Source organism: Pundamilia nyererei, unplaced genomic scaffold, assembly GCF_000239375.1.
Source record: "Pundamilia nyererei isolate P.nyererei 1_Seehausen unplaced genomic scaffold, PunNye1.0 scaffold00431, whole genome shotgun sequence".
Taxonomy (NCBI): Eukaryota; Metazoa; Chordata; class Actinopteri; order Cichliformes; family Cichlidae; genus Pundamilia; species Pundamilia nyererei.
Window position 1 is genome coordinate 8,095 of NW_005187832.1, and position 16,096 is coordinate 24,190.

The window sequence follows — 16,096 nt, forward strand, 5'->3', positions numbered from 1 at the left end:
AAATCCCCCGAAATTCGGCTAGACTCACTAAAAAGAGGCGGCTCTTTCGGCTCCCAACCGGCTTTTCAGGTTGTTTTGTTGCTTTAATTAATTAATTATTAACTATAATATGAAATTATGCACAAAAGGAGTTACTAATGTAAAAAAAAAAAGTGGTTTTATTTATATATGTTTATATATAAATATATGCGATGGCCTCTACAGACAAAGCACGTACGAACTCCAAAACACATTTCTAGCCTTAACTGAACTTCCAAAACAGAGCTACCATGATCACTTAAATGACACAATTGAAATCATATGTGTATTGTTTGTGTATTTATACACAAGAACTCATATATATTCAAATAATAAAAAAAGAAAATGTTCATTTACCTGTTACTACCACACACCAAATCCGGTTGTTGGTACTTCCTGGCTTTTGTAGCCACTAGGTAACAAAAGCTCAACACTGCGCCCTAGTAGTGATGTGCGATACCACTGATTTCCTTACCGATCCGATACCAAGTAATATCCAGGGTGGTATCGACGATACTGTTCCGATACCGATACTTTGTACAAAAACTTATTTTATTTATTGTATCTCAAATTATAGCGTCATAATGATTACAGGACATCAGATTACTTGTTCTTATCACTTAATAATGCAGGATTCATCATATAGAAATAAAAAAAAACTGAAGTTGTGCACTATCTGAACAGCTTGCCTGCCTGCATCACTAATGGACTCCGCGAGAGACGTCTGTCTCGCCCTAGCAGCACCTGTCCCTCTCCTCCTCTTCAGTTCGCCTGAACATACGCTCGTCATGTTCTGTGATGTGATTTACTCTGAGGTGTTTGACAAGGTTAGTGATGTTGCAACAACCATACATGCCAACCCTCCCGATTTTTCTGGGAGAATCCCGAATTTCAGTGCCCCTCCCAGAATTCTCCCGAATTTCTCCCAATTTTCCACCCGGACAACAAAATTGAAAAACCATATCGCAGAATTCATAGCGCGGCCAGCCAATTCCAGTTTCCAACAATGGCGGCAGCGTCTGTCAGTACTGAGTTTGTGCTGGAAAATGAATAGATATAAACTAGCAGCCAACAGGAAGCAGACAAATGACTTATTACAGATCTTCCTTATTGAAATTATGCATAAGCTTAATTTTCTATGTCATCAGAATGTATCTGTATTATAGTTTCAACTTTAATCTTTGTATTAAAAGTTGGATGTCTGCATAACTGAAGAGTATGTCTGGTCTGTATCTACCTGTATCTGTATACAGTGTTAGAGCAATTGCTGCAGCCTACAGCCTTTAAACTAGTGATTAAAATGCTGACAGTAAACTCGTCAGTCCAGATGTTACCACATTACTCTATGGTACTTAGAGTTAAAACAACTGAGACAGGCTGATTAAAATAACAGCTGTCAGTTCTCTCATTCCTTATATCAAGACTGGAGATCACACTACTGATTTCAGTTCATTTAATATGTGAGTGCACAGATTCATTCTCAACTGGACATAAACGATGATCAAAGGTTGTATATGTGATGAAGTCATCAAATCCCAGCCTCCAACACAGTGCGCTGAATCTTAGCTTTGAATGTCCAGTATATTCTAATCAGTGCAATGTAAGCATTCTCTGAACCTATAGTATCTACACCTGTGTGGCAAATGTGTGGTAAAGATACAGATAATGAAATTTAATTATTAATACAATGTACATCATGAGAAACGAAAGCTGAGATTGATTCAGTTTAGTACTTTTCTCTGTATGCTCTGTGATTATAAAGGCCTTAAATTCTGTGATATATACTGTAAATGATTTTCAGAGGTTTTAAAGTACTTAAATCACTGCTGATAGTCTGGTTGTTTATATTTTCACATGTTTTTGTGTCTATAGGGCTATTTGATGATGATTTGGACTCCTCTGGGAGATGAGTACACACCCACATCTGTGCCATACTGCAGCCAGTGATGGTGTTACAGCTCTGAGTCAGCTTTGGGCCATCAGATGCACACACTGGAAAACCAGCACCTGGACTTCATGCAGGAGAGATGGCCTCAGTGATGTAGGTTCATAAGCGAGTTCAAACATTTCTGGCCTCTTATCACTTAGATTTTGAATGCATTTAAAGCAGGAACTGCACACCTAGCTGTCAGAAGTTTGGCAGCATGAGTACTGTAAAGTTTTGTAGGGTCCTTGTTAAAAATTCCACAAGCACCACACCACATTTGTCATATATAGTTCCATTTTGTACAGTACATTTTTGAAAGATATATATATATATATATCCTAGTTATCCACTGTCAGTAATTTTTGAGTAAATGGATGTCACTGATAAATCAGTGGTGATTCACCTACAAATGTTTTTAACAAACTTTGTTTTTTGTAGAATTAATCAGCAGCTGTGGAGAGATGGTTTTGAATATCTTCTGGTTCCACTTTTTCTTACCTGGAAGCTGAGCATTGCTGATTTCTGACAAGGACACAAACCTCAGCGCTTATCATGGGTGTTACATCCTCCGTGCAGCAATTCCAGAGAAAACGAGAGAGCAACGACCGCTCATTAAGACCAGCCAGAAATCTGTCCCTTTCTGGCAGCTGTGGAAACTTCCAATAAGAAAGTTTGTATTCTTAGAACAATGCTGGTCATATGTGATGTGTCATATGAGGATATTACATTTTGCCTTAATTCTGCTCAATTAAGTGTTTTGATCGTTGATCAGTATGGCAGCTTTTTGTTGTGCTGCAAGTTAAAACCCATTGTCCTCATGAGCACAGCATCTAACAACTCTCCTTAAAAAAGTTGATTGACTTTAACTGGACACAATGGTTACCAGTGGGAGATACATTCATCACTCATCCGTGACACTGGAGAAGTCACCTGGATGAGTGATAAAACAATTTTCCATGGAAAATCCAGAGGAACTAAACTTTGTTGTTGTTTCTTTGGGCTCAATTTTGCCTGAGGCTGAAATTGATCTGATTTCTGACAAGGACACAAAATGTTTTCTTCTTTCAGAAGAAAACATTTTGCCAATAATCAGATAAAAAGATTGTTGAACCAGGTGGTATTCTCTGGAGTTTAAGACCAAAACTGAACTCAGTGAATTGACATCAGACTGGAATTCATAAGATAAATAGAAATACTGCTGAAGCTGAATAATATATATATGTGCGTGTGTGTGTGTGATCTTTGTTTTCTCCAATTCACCAGGTCTGTATAGTTCAGTATGACTGTGGTACATGATACAAAAGAATAAATACAGAAGAATAAAAACTTTATGTGAATAACTTTACTCTTCTTAAAAATAACTCATAAAACAAGTAAAAGTACAAATGTGTACAAGTTAGAGACTTCCTCAGTAAGTTTACACTCTTTTGGAGTGATTTTAATTGTGTGTTAAAGAAGAAAGAGATTAGAGGTAAAGTAGAGGATGAAAGAGTCGATCACTGAGGCCGTCTCTCCTGCATGAAGTCCAGGTGCTGGTTTTCCAGTGTGTGCGTCTGATGGCCCAAAGCTACCTCGGAGCTGTAACACCATCTTTCTCCAGTTTTACTTCTCATCGTGGTAACACAAGTGGTGTTCCTGTTTAAATTTAAAACATCTTTAAAAAGTAATCACATACTTTTTCGGTGATGTGATTTTTTTTTTTCTACTTAGCGGGAATATATTGTCTGCTAAAGATTGTTGTGACTGTTAGTTAGGGTTAGGGTTTTTCTTTAAATAGCTTGGGGTCCCTCTAATCGGGAAGGACCCCCAGCTGTTGGGGGAGATCAAAAGATACTAGAAATGCACAGCATGGGTTATGGAACCAGTTTCCTGCAGTCATAACTGTATTTCAGTCAAAATGCTTTTCAAAAATGCATGTGGTTATTTTAATAAAATAAAATAAATGAGATTATTATATGAATAAAACAGTTAAAATAAGGCTGGCAGGACCATGTCCTTTTCTGCATCAGAAGGGAATTTAATTTATTCATTTAACTATTTATTTATTATTTATTTCTGTTATTCATTTGGCAGGGATAATGTCAAACACATTTATTGTATACAAAAAAACAAAACAAAAAAACCCACTGAAAATCAAACCAACCAGCTTCCAACCAGAATATAATAAACATTTAATTAATGCAGTAGAATTGAAACTGGAGGTGACACATTCATTATTGTCCTTAATAACTGCATACCTGAGAACCTTTCAGCCATGTTTTTAAACTATAATTAAAACTCTCCAAAAGTATTTGTGTAAAAAGTTCTAAATTTCCACTGACCGTGCTGAAACACAAATAATTAACTAAATTAATATTAAAAAAAACGTTGAATGAAATTTAACACAACAGCCCTCTGCAAATGAAGCTCTTGTTAAGCCTAACCATTGAACCAGCACTACAAGTTGATAAATGTTATTCATAAAAAAAGGATCTACAGACAATAAACCAACTTTAGCCATAGTGGATTTAGCTTAGATTTGATTGGATTTCTATAAGCTGGATACCTATCCTCAGTAGAATAACTCTAAAAATGTAAAAACAAAACAAAAACACAAAAAAACAAACAACAATGGTTGCTCAATTTGCAAAATATGTACACATATCTTCGTGTTTCTTATGACATTTTTTCACAGACCCAATGCAGAGAAGCTCCACATGAACGATCATTCCACAAAGTGTTAGCAGGAGTTCTGATATGAGCACAGTCCTCTTCACCCCACCGTGTGTCTCCAGCACCATTATCAGGTTGATTACTTTCCCAATATCTGGAAGGTCCGTAAACAACACATTTAGTATTGCTGAGAAAAGAAATGAATTAGATTAGAAAAATGTATACAAGCACAAAAGCCCGGAAGAAAAACACCTTTTAGATCAGGGAAGTGCCAAAAGTAGTGTCTATTTTTGTTACTTGTTTAGTTTCTACTGGTGTTGAGTAAAATGTTTAGGTGATAATATGCCATACAAAAATGCCACAACTCAATCTTTAAAATTATTTTTATTATTATTATTCAGTGATATCTTAAGTCCGTTAATGAGGTCATTTCTACATGTGCAGAAAATAGGCTGCATGAGTGAAGACTTACTTTAGAGTCAGAGGAGTTCCGTCTATCCATTTCCACTTTCCTTCTTCTTCTTTGTCATTTAAACCAATCCAGGTTGGGTTCTGAGTGAGTGTAATGAGGTAGTTCTATTCAACAATAAGAAATTCTATTTAAATGACAATATAGTTCAGTATGTGGGTGGGGTTTTTCAGTTTTATCTGAGCACATAGAAAATGATCAAAGATTTCACTTGATACAACTTAAGCTTTTAATATATCATTTACAATGGTGTTATTACAACTTATACATCATTGCTAGGCTGCATTTTTATTTGCTTTCCCCTCCCAAGGGCAGGCTGTTGCCATCATGAAATGTTCACAAATTCTAACTCTGTTGCTCCACATTACATTAAACTTATTTTAGCAGGAAGTAATCTTCAAAGCAGCAGTTTTCTATGTAGTTATTTTGAAATCTAAATAATCACACAGATAGTAGTCCATATAATTGTTATAATCTGCTGATATATCCACATGGACATATCATGGGATTCCAGCAAACAAAGATTCTAAATATTTCAGATTACTCGGCGTACACCTATATGTTATGCGTGTGAGTTTTCTTGTTTGCCTTCAGCTTAGTTCTGTTGGTATTTTGACCTCATTAGTTGGTGTCCCTTGTGTCTTCTTATTACTTTTAATTCTTGTCTGGTGATTGTCTTGATGTTGTTCAGCTGTGTCTCATTCCCTTTTGATTTCAACTTCCTTAGTTTGCCCTGAAGAATATATGATCCTGTCTCGCTTTCTCCCCTGTGTGCTGTCTGTTTGTTTTGGTTTGGTTTTAAATTTGCTTCATATTTTACATTTTTGTATCTTGGACCTTTACATTCAGCGTAAAAAATGTATTTATTTATTTAATTTTAATTTGGGTCTACTTTCTGCATAGACTGACACACATTTATAAATATGAAAGAAAAAACACCCACATGCACACAGACATTTTACCTGTTCTTCAGGGCTCTCTATCACCACTAGATCTGCTCCTTTGTTTCTGCAGTCCTTTCTACCTTCATCCCAGGAACCAGACCTTTCAGAGAGGAGATAACAGCTGCAGCTGAACATGCTCCATCTTGAAGGACACGTTTTCTCTGAAAGAAAGATTGAGCACAAAATACAGCACCAATTTACTCATACTAATAATGAAAGTAACCAAAATTTGTGTCACTCAACACACAACAACACAACAAAATGTTGGTCACCGTTATAAACTGCTTGTTTTAGATACCTGGAACATCACTTCTCTGGTAGGGAAGGAGTCTGAGCATTTGCAGGAGGTTTACAAATACTTCCTGCAAATACACAGCACGGGTTATAATCAGTCTCTGGCAGAGACAGTCAGAACCTGTAGCTTGAGGTTTTCCCAAGCTTTAAAGTAGACTTTGACCTTAAGGCTGGGGAATGGATCCTTGCTACTGGTGAAGCTTATGAACCAAGCAGCAGCTCAGAGTCCTCAACTGTCTTGGAGTCCCTTGATGGGGTGCTCGAAGGACCATTTTCAGAAACTCCTTTGCAGGCAGCACCAACCTGCGACAGGAATGTGGTCATTTTCTTTTGTTGCGACAACCCCCAAACCAAAAGGTTTGCACATGAGGCCTGGGAAATTGTCACCCAAAGACTTGGGTGTGTGATGGCCTCATGGGAAAAAAAAATCTCTTTTTGGAAGTCTAAGAGAGAGGAAGCCATCTACCACTACCACGTGTGGGGGTGAGGGGAAGAGGAGAAGAGAAAGAGACTCAATAACTAAATATTAACAGCACATACAAAGACTTACTCTGTTTAGACATCATCTGAAGCCTTTCAAGTTCCTTGGTTTTCTCAGTGAGGTTTGCCTGGAGCAGGTCTCTCTCCTCAGTCACGAAGGAAAGGTTGTTACTGATGGCAGAGAACGCTGCTGCTGAATCACGTAAGGAGTTGCAGTCTGAAACAGATTGAGATGGATGCTTCTGAAACACAAAACATTGCTTCCTTCCATCATTCATTCATACTTACTGTGTCTGTAATTATGTGAATTAAAGTCAAAATATTTAAACTTTTTTAAAGTTGTTTCAGGATAGGCTGATAGAGTTTTGAGTCTCTTCAAATGAAGAACCAGACTCACAGCTGACACCAAGGATGATGAGTCCAATCAGCAGGAAAAAACTCAGCAGGCCCAGAGAAAGAATAATAACTAAATTGAAACCCCTCTTAGAGCTCCTTGGACCTGAAAAAAAGAAAAGATCAGTGAAGCAGTGCACTGTACAAAAGATTAAAGACCATCACAAATGATAAAATACATCCGTTTTGTTTTCTGCCACTTCTTTCTTACCTGTGTAATTTGTTGAATGTGTTGGGTAGGAAAGTTTGGCACAATCCACATTAGCGTAAATCTCCTCCATCGTTCCGAAGGCTGCAGACTGTTTCTGTCAGCTCTGCCGCACTGGTCATGTAAATTGTGAAAGTAATACTGATTTCAATCACTTGTTTTTCATCATTAGAGGAAGTGAAATGTTTCAGATGTTATTAATATTGTTACAAAACCATTGAAACTACCTGTGATCTTCAAAAGAAAAACAAAAGGAATTTAAACTTTCTTTCTGTTCATAGTTCTCTGAAAAACTTCCTTAATCAAAGAAATCACATAAAAGATCTGAACCTCAGTCAAAGAGCTTTCACTTATCGAAAGTATCCATGCTAATAGAATTTGTCAGGATATTTTAGAGGTTACTGACTCAAAATGATTTATAGACATTCATTTTGTATACTGAAACTGTTCAACTGTTGTTTTTGCAACAGTAACTCGAACCTCTCTTTCTCTATAGATATAATGACAAGGCACGAACACATATACACAATAAAATAAAATAAAAACGACACCTCAACATTAAAAGTGCTCCTATAGGAAAAAGTCAGGACCACTAGATGGAGCCACTGGAACTTGTAATGCTGTAAACTGTGTGTCCATTGCAAAGAATAGGAAAGGTTTGTTTAATCAGCAGTGCCCTATGTCACCCTGTATCTTGCTTGTGTCACATTAGGTTTTTTGTGCTTTCTTGTTGTTTTAAATATCTCTGCTTAATTGTGTTCTTGTTGTCTGTTCAGATCAGATCAGGCTTTTTTTGTACCCTGTTTTATTTGTATTTGTGTTTTTCTACTTTCTTTTGTGTGTGTGGTGTTTGTGAGGCTGTGTGTGTGCAGACAGGTGTATTTCGTGGCCCTTGTGGACCCTTGACATGATTAGGTGTCCAGCAGGAGTCTTGGAGCAGGGAGCAGCAGCACAGAGGAGCTGATGGAGTCCTGAGCCCAGAGCTGGTTTCTATTGTCCCCAGTAATTGGATTTGGTCTGGGAGGAGAGATGGCAACCAGTGAGAGGCTGCGATCATTAGGTGTGAATGAGACATGTGGTTCGAGGGCTGAACACACAACCCCACGCAAATATGCGTACACACAGACACACATTGGTATTGTATGTGTGTGATACACGTGCCCGCTAATCCAGATTAGTCAGAAATCGTCAGCCCTCATGTGTTTTAAGATCATTTTGTAAAAGATCTCCCCAGCAGTGAAATATAAAAAACAAATAGCAGAACAGCATTTCTATATTACATTGCTGCCATCTTCCATCATAATATTACTGTCAGTACACAGTGAAGAGGGATGTTTCATGGTCACCAGGTAGGACAGGCCTCACTCTAGAAAATCAGTGTTTGTGGCAGCAAACTCAGATAAATCCCTCCTGTGCTGCAAAGAAGGTATTCACATAAAACATCCTGGTTAGTTTTCAGGCTTAGCTTCACCAGGACAACCAGTCGATATACAGAGATATACACTCACCTGTTGCTCACCCACTGTGACAGCTCTGTTTATGGGTGTCTTTGTCCTCTTATGGGGAAAATGTAATTGGTAAACTAAATTAGAATAAATGTATCTGAGAGGTTCCTCTGTAGTTAATCTCTGCTTCAGCCTAACAACTCAAAGCACTAGTATTATGCATAACTACATCTCTGACTAAACCGCCAGATACCCTGTTGCATTATGGTTAATGTGGTCGTTTGGCTTTGACAAGTGAATGGTAAATAGACTGGTACTTCTATAGCACTTTTCTGCTCTAAACAGAGCACTTATTAACCCAATTACACACACTTTCACAAACATTCTCACACACACACACACACACACACACACACACACACACACACACACACACACACACACACACACACGGATGTACATCAAGGACACCTGTTGTTCACTATCTTGCCCAAGGATACTTCAGCACACAGGCAGAGTAACCACTAACCTTCCAGCAGATAACCCACTCTACCTCCTGAGCAACTAAGAGAACAAATTATTGTTACCTTAAAAAATAAAAAAAGTTTTTGTTTTTTTAAAAAAACACTTGTAAGCTTCCCATTTGCTTAGTTTAATATAAAAATAATTATTCAGTTGGTTTCTGAAAAAATAGTGGTTGGCTCAAAATATAGGCAAGTAAAAATTAAACACAAGCAGACATTCTTCAGTTTGACAACAAGCATCAGTGTCAAAGTGTCCAGCTTCTCATGCAAAAAATACACATTTAATGAAGAGCTGATTTGAAAATATTTTACAGGTGTACGGGACTGCGTTAATGAGGGAGATGTCTTTTTGTGTTCCCACAGTGAGATGGAGCAGATGATGCTGGCAGAGAGACAGAGTGGCTGCGTCTGAGGCGGGTCCCAAAAAATCCCCCACAGATTATTGTCAAAATAAAAAGACACTAAGCATAACCCGTGTGTGTGAGGGTCCTGTGTCACAGCCATTTTTATTAGGATGCTGTTGAAGCTGTTTCCAGTGCAAAGACAGTGAGTGAGTTTTATTCGAAAACACAGGACACTTTGCACATTTGCTGCTTTGATGTCATTCTACTTTGCTACTTGAATTATTCTTGAGATCATGCGAATTTCAGGAATTCCTATATTCATATTCAGAATTCCTGAAATTCGCATGGTAAGGTGGGGCCAGGTTTCACAATGAGCTCACCCGAAACTCTGGCTGATTGGGACCCACACCCAGTTTCACACCTTGGCTCAGGCGATTAGAGGATCACCAGGGGGCCCTTTCGCCCCCCGGAGGGGGGTTACTCCCACTAGGTTTATATCTGGGACTCTCCACCATTTGACCTTAGAACTGAAGAAGCTTCTCGGATGAGAGGTGAAACGTCTTCAAGCAACTTAAAGAAGTCCAGACGCTTTTCTTTGCAAGCTCCTTTGACTACGATGACCTGGATGACTGAGAACCTTCACAGACATATTCTTGAGATTGAGCTTCCTTTTTTTCACCACTGAAACATACACTTGTTGCTCTTTCTTACAGACCAGCACGTGTGCAGCATATTGCTCAACTCGCCTGAAGTCTTTCAGGTGATCTGACCAACAAACCTCTCACTAAAATGAGACCAGTGCAGTGTGCTGCTTATGGATTATTTGCATAGAAAATTTGTCCTATGTTTGTTGAGAGTGCATGTTCAGCTTACTCTCAACGAGGGAAAAACATTACCTCAAAACACATACGCACACAGTGTTTCCATGGGGACCAATCAGCCACTCTTCTTTTCAATAGCGCGCGAGTGAGTCGAGGTAGACGTCTATTGTGTTGTGTGTGTTTGGGGGGTCAGGGTGGTGGTTCGAGAGGGGTTAGGGGGAGCAGTATTAAACAACACACTAGACAGATGAAAGCGCTGCACATCCTTAAATCTAATCATAATTTAGTCATCAGTACAAGATGGTATGCTCGAAAGAAAGAAAATAGGCAAGACTGACAGGACGGCGAGAGACAAGAGTCCATAAGTCAAGGGAAGGGAGACGGGAGATTGCTCTCAGATGGAAAATGATGGACAGAGACGGTCTTATTCCTAAAGATGATGCTTAATTGTTGCTTCAGTCCACATATTCAGCAACAAACACTTAGCCTAAAAGGATTTCTGATGCTCAGATACACTGCAGCAAACACAGATGACTTAGGTGTGAATAACGATGCCTAATCATCCATTTAGGAAATGCAAAATTATTACTATTATCTTATTACTATAATTATATTACTATTATTGGTATTACAAATGGAATTACAGCTGCTCAGTTGAAATATAGCAAAAGCAGAAGTGTCATATTCACATCTGAATTATTAGTGTTGACATTTAAGGCAGAAAACGATCTGTCCATGAAGAGGCTTCTAAACCAGAATGTCAAAAACTTTAATGAAAACTTGAGATGAAGGTTTTTTGTTTGTTTGTTTGTTTTGTTTTTGCAATAATTTCTAGAATAGACCATTCCTAGTCCTGATCCCCTTCCTCACAACTTATACAGGAAGCATTTTGGAGCAAAAATGAAGAGAAGCAGTCTGACTGGGTTTTTTTCTCAAATGGGAAATTTGAAAGCTTGCCTTATGTCCATAATAGTGTTTAACACAACTGCAGCTGTATTAAATATTAACATCCTATTTTCATTATTTTACATTTTGCACAAGTTCAGTAGAGTGTCTAAGATAAAGTACTTGCATTAGGAGAACTTTACTAAACCTGCTGACCACTCAAAGAACTTTAGAGTGCAAGTCTCATTTCAGCAATAGTTGTTTATTCCATGCACATCAATCACTTTATCGACCTCACATCCACGGTCAGTATAGAATCACCATTTAACCCTGCATGTCTTTGGACTGTGTGAGGAAACCTGAGTACCCTGAGTAAACCTGCCCTCCCCCATCTAGAACCAAATAACTTCCTTTTATGAGTTTTTAATAGAAGTGTGTCTACTGACTATTTTGAAGGTGAAAAAAGATTTTAGAAAGATTGTGACTGTTTCTGCAAAATAATTATTTAAGTTCCAGAGTTACCTATAAACATTCATGATGAAATTCAAAACAATTTTGAACACTAGAACCTGTAGTTTATTTATCTGATGGGGCCATAATTTCAAGAATATGTTCCAGAAGCAAATCAGAAATTCTGCAAAAAGTTTTGGTGTAAACTTGTTGAGATGTTGATGTTACACAAGCAGAAACATGACTGATAAAAGTAAATATTTGGTTGATAGAATCCTTTGATTACTGATGTAAATTTAAATAAATGTGTTATAGGTTTTAACTATTGGTGCTGCCCAAGTGTGACTGGGTTTTGCAATGTATTAGAAACAGCTTTCCATCTAACAGCTGAATATATGTTTGAAACATGCTTAAAAAACCCCAACACAATTTCTTTTTAGCATGTATGTTTTCCCCTTCCCTTCGGATGTTATCATCCAGTGGATGTTATTAGAGGTAATAAAGTCCATTGAGTGGACTGATAACATCTGAAGAGGGTGGTTCCTTCCACATTCTAAACAAACAGAAGTAGGAAAATGGCATAATAAAAACACGATATCAGTTTTTTATGCAGCTAAACTTATTATGCACCAGCATTAGGATACACTGTATGTAATATTCATTGGTGATAAAAAAAATTTTTCAACAGATATCAAAGTAACACTGTGAAGAAAGTAACCAATGAAAATGCAGAAACACACTCAGCTGAGTCAATTGCCCCAGAGCATGCTGGGTTCTTTCCTTATGACAACCAGTATTAAACCAGTCATACGGATACTAAACATGGTTTATTAACTCCACATATTTCATACTGTTCGCCTTTATTTCAAAATAAGAGCCCAAACTTATTCAAGGTAATTTAATTTAGGTTAACAAACAAATCATCAACCAGCACTGAAAAGGCAAAATTAACAAATTTTTTACCTGCATAACCCAAAGGTCCCTGAATCCTTGTACAGTTATGATTCTGTCTGTCGCTCTATAAGCATTTATTTGAACCTCTTACCTATCTTTGTGTTTTACACACCATTAGTCAAAGTATTCATATAGCCAGAGTGTCAGTTATTCCCCCAAACAATATACATGAAACTACATGTCAATGGTTTTGGAAAGGGACAATATTGATTCAATGTGTCTGTAATAAAGCATCTTGTGTTGGCCCCATACATCAATTCAGCCCCTGTGAAACATGGGTTGGAGGAGAATTACTGTGCTTCTCTCTGTTGGACTGACACTTTGGGTGCTGGGTCAGCTTCAAGCACCCCATTAGCTGGAAACCATTCTCCACCTCTTCTTTGTCCTGTTCTCTTTGGTCCTCTCCCCATCTTGGTCAGATTTGTGTGTGTAGACGCATGTCATGAACTTTTCTTTGTAAGACTAAGTAAATGCACTACCTTCTGCTACTAAGTGTGGTATTGATCACACCTATTATGGATTTTTATCCCATTTCATGATAATGAAAATAATGGAAGTGCCCTGTGTGCAACAGAATTGGTTTAATGCAGAACACGTCACTGAAAGATGGAGAATGGCTGCTGGGGAAATCTCAAAAACCTACAAATAGCAACGAAATGAGGAAAAGAGTTGTTTTTTTTTAAAAGAAATGTTATGAAACTTTTATGTTAGAAAATACAAAGTAATTCTAGTGTTTTAATCCGGTCGTTAAGCGATGACGTGACGAATCCTACTTCCGGGCCTAAAGTAGTAATAATAATAATAATAATAATACATTTTATTTAAAAATAGCGCCTTTCAAAGCACCCAAGGACACTGTACAACAGGTAGTCTGCGTTTAATATGGCTTTTATGTTGTTAACATGTTTAATGTTTTGTATTTTCTTCTATTTAATCTCAAAAAGCTCCTAAAACAGTCAGTGATCACTGTTAACCTCCCTCGGCTTTTATTACCGCTAATCATTTATTTAAGCTCAGTTTTTAAAACCTTAGCATGTAACTACAGCCCAGCCCATGCAGCAGTATATGAATGACTAACCTCATATTGTGGATGGATTATCTCAGTTCTCCTGGCTGAAGTTTGGTCCTTTTACAGCATCCTGCCATGCGATTACATTTGTTCCTGACCACCGAGAACACTCACGCTAACTTTTATTGAGTGGAAAAAAAGTTAGCTTGTTTATATTATGCTAACGTAGCTGTGTCGCTAGCGGTCACGTAGCACATCATTATATACCAGCTAGCCAAACTTCAGTAACCCTACAAACGTCACTGCTGTTTAGTTTTCTGTCTTGGAAGTGATAACAGAGCTGTACGTTTTAATTTGTTTCCAAAACCCCGCAGTCAGGACATGCTATATTGTATTTAGATAGAAGCTAGCAAGCTAACTTCCTGCTAACTTCTAACGCCGTTAAATGTCATAAATTCCATTTTCATGGATGCCTGGATGTTAAACTCAACTGTTACACCTGGTAGAGCAGAACGCTGATCATTTTATTAAAGATCAAAGAGTTTAGACAGTTTTTCAACTCTCAGTAATGCCATAGTGATCGTTTGATATATGGACCTGCAGCGGAGTTTAGGCCCAGGCACGGCTAGTGACGTCAGACTTAACGACCGGATGATGACGATGATCGTGATTATTATGGTTTTAATCTTCAGCATTGTCTTCTTCTTCTGGACGCTCCTTTTAGGGGTCACCATACAGGATCATCTGCCTCCGTCTGACCTTCTTCCAATCATCCTCCTCTGTCACACCAGCACTTTGCATGTCCTTCTTCGCTACATCTTCTCTGAGGTCTTCCTCTTTTCCACCATCCCTCCTCTACACATGGCCAAACCATCTCAGCCTTTCCTCTCAAACTTTGTCTCCAAACTGCTTAATCAGAGCTGTCCCTCTGATGAACTCCTTTCTGATCTTGTGCATCTTGGTCACTCCCAATGAAAAGCTTAACATCTTCAGCTCTGTTACCTCCAGCTCCACTTCCTGTCTTCTTGTCACCATCATCATACATCACAGCAGGTCTCACTACCATCTTGTAAACCTTCAATTTGATGTTATCTTTCAGCTATCTTTCACCCCTGCCACTCATCTCCACCCACTCCATCCTGCCTCCGTTCTCTTTTTTACCTCTCTTGTGCACTGTCCAAATTTTGGAAGGTTGACCTCAGATACTTAAACTCATCTGTGTTCACTGTCACTGCTCCTTGCAGTGTTACACCTGTGTCCCTCTCATTCAAACACGTTTTGTTTTGCTTCTACTGACTTTCATTCCTCTTCTCTCCAGAGCATACCTCCACCTCTCTGGGCTCTCTTCTTCTCCTTTCCTCTTCCTTTGCCCTCAGCCAACAGTAGCGTAGATTCCACTTGCAACCCGTTAGCCAATGGCACTAACGTAGGCCCACATTTTTTCCCCCTGTTTATTATCTGCATGTTCTGTTTAGCAAAGATTGTATACCTTTTGCTTTTCCTGACACAACCCTACTCATTTATCCGGGCTTGGGACGAACAGGAGTACACTGCCTTGTGGCTTCTTCTTCTTTCTTTTTTTTAGCACATCTTTGTAATATATTTCTGTGCTTTTTCTTCTTTCTTTGTTCTGTCGATGGTGTTATCTGGTTAAATAAATGTCAAAATAATGGGAAAAAGGAAAAATATGTCTGTGAAGGTTCTCATTCATCCAGGTCATAGTCTAAGGAGCTTGGAAAGAAAAGTGTCTGGACTTCTTTAAGGTGCTTGAAGACTTTTCACCTCTCGTCCGAGAAGTTTCTTCAGTTCTAAGCTCCACTCTAAGGTGGAGTGTCCCCCCAAGCGGGACATGGACCCCCTATTGATCCTCTACCCAATCACGCAAGCCAAGGTGTGAAAAAGTAAAAAGGAAAGCATTTGGAAATATTGTTCATATTGTTCGGTTTGAAAATGCTGCTCAGAGCCTTTTGCAATTCATAGCACTTATCATTGTTGTTGTTGCTGAAGTTGTTTTTGGTGTATGTGTATATTTTTTCAGGGAAATGTTTTTAAAATATGTATTTGCTTTTTTATTCTACTTACTATGAAGAAGTTTCTGTTTATTGGTTTGCTTGTTTTTCAGGGGTTAAATAAATGTTGATCAAAAGAGACACTTACCTGGTTTTGCATATAACTTATAACTTAATAGTAAGAGGTTGGATTTAAATTTGTTGCTGATTTCACTATGTAATAAATTCTTCAAATTCTTTCAATAAATTTTTTTCATATTATATTTTCAC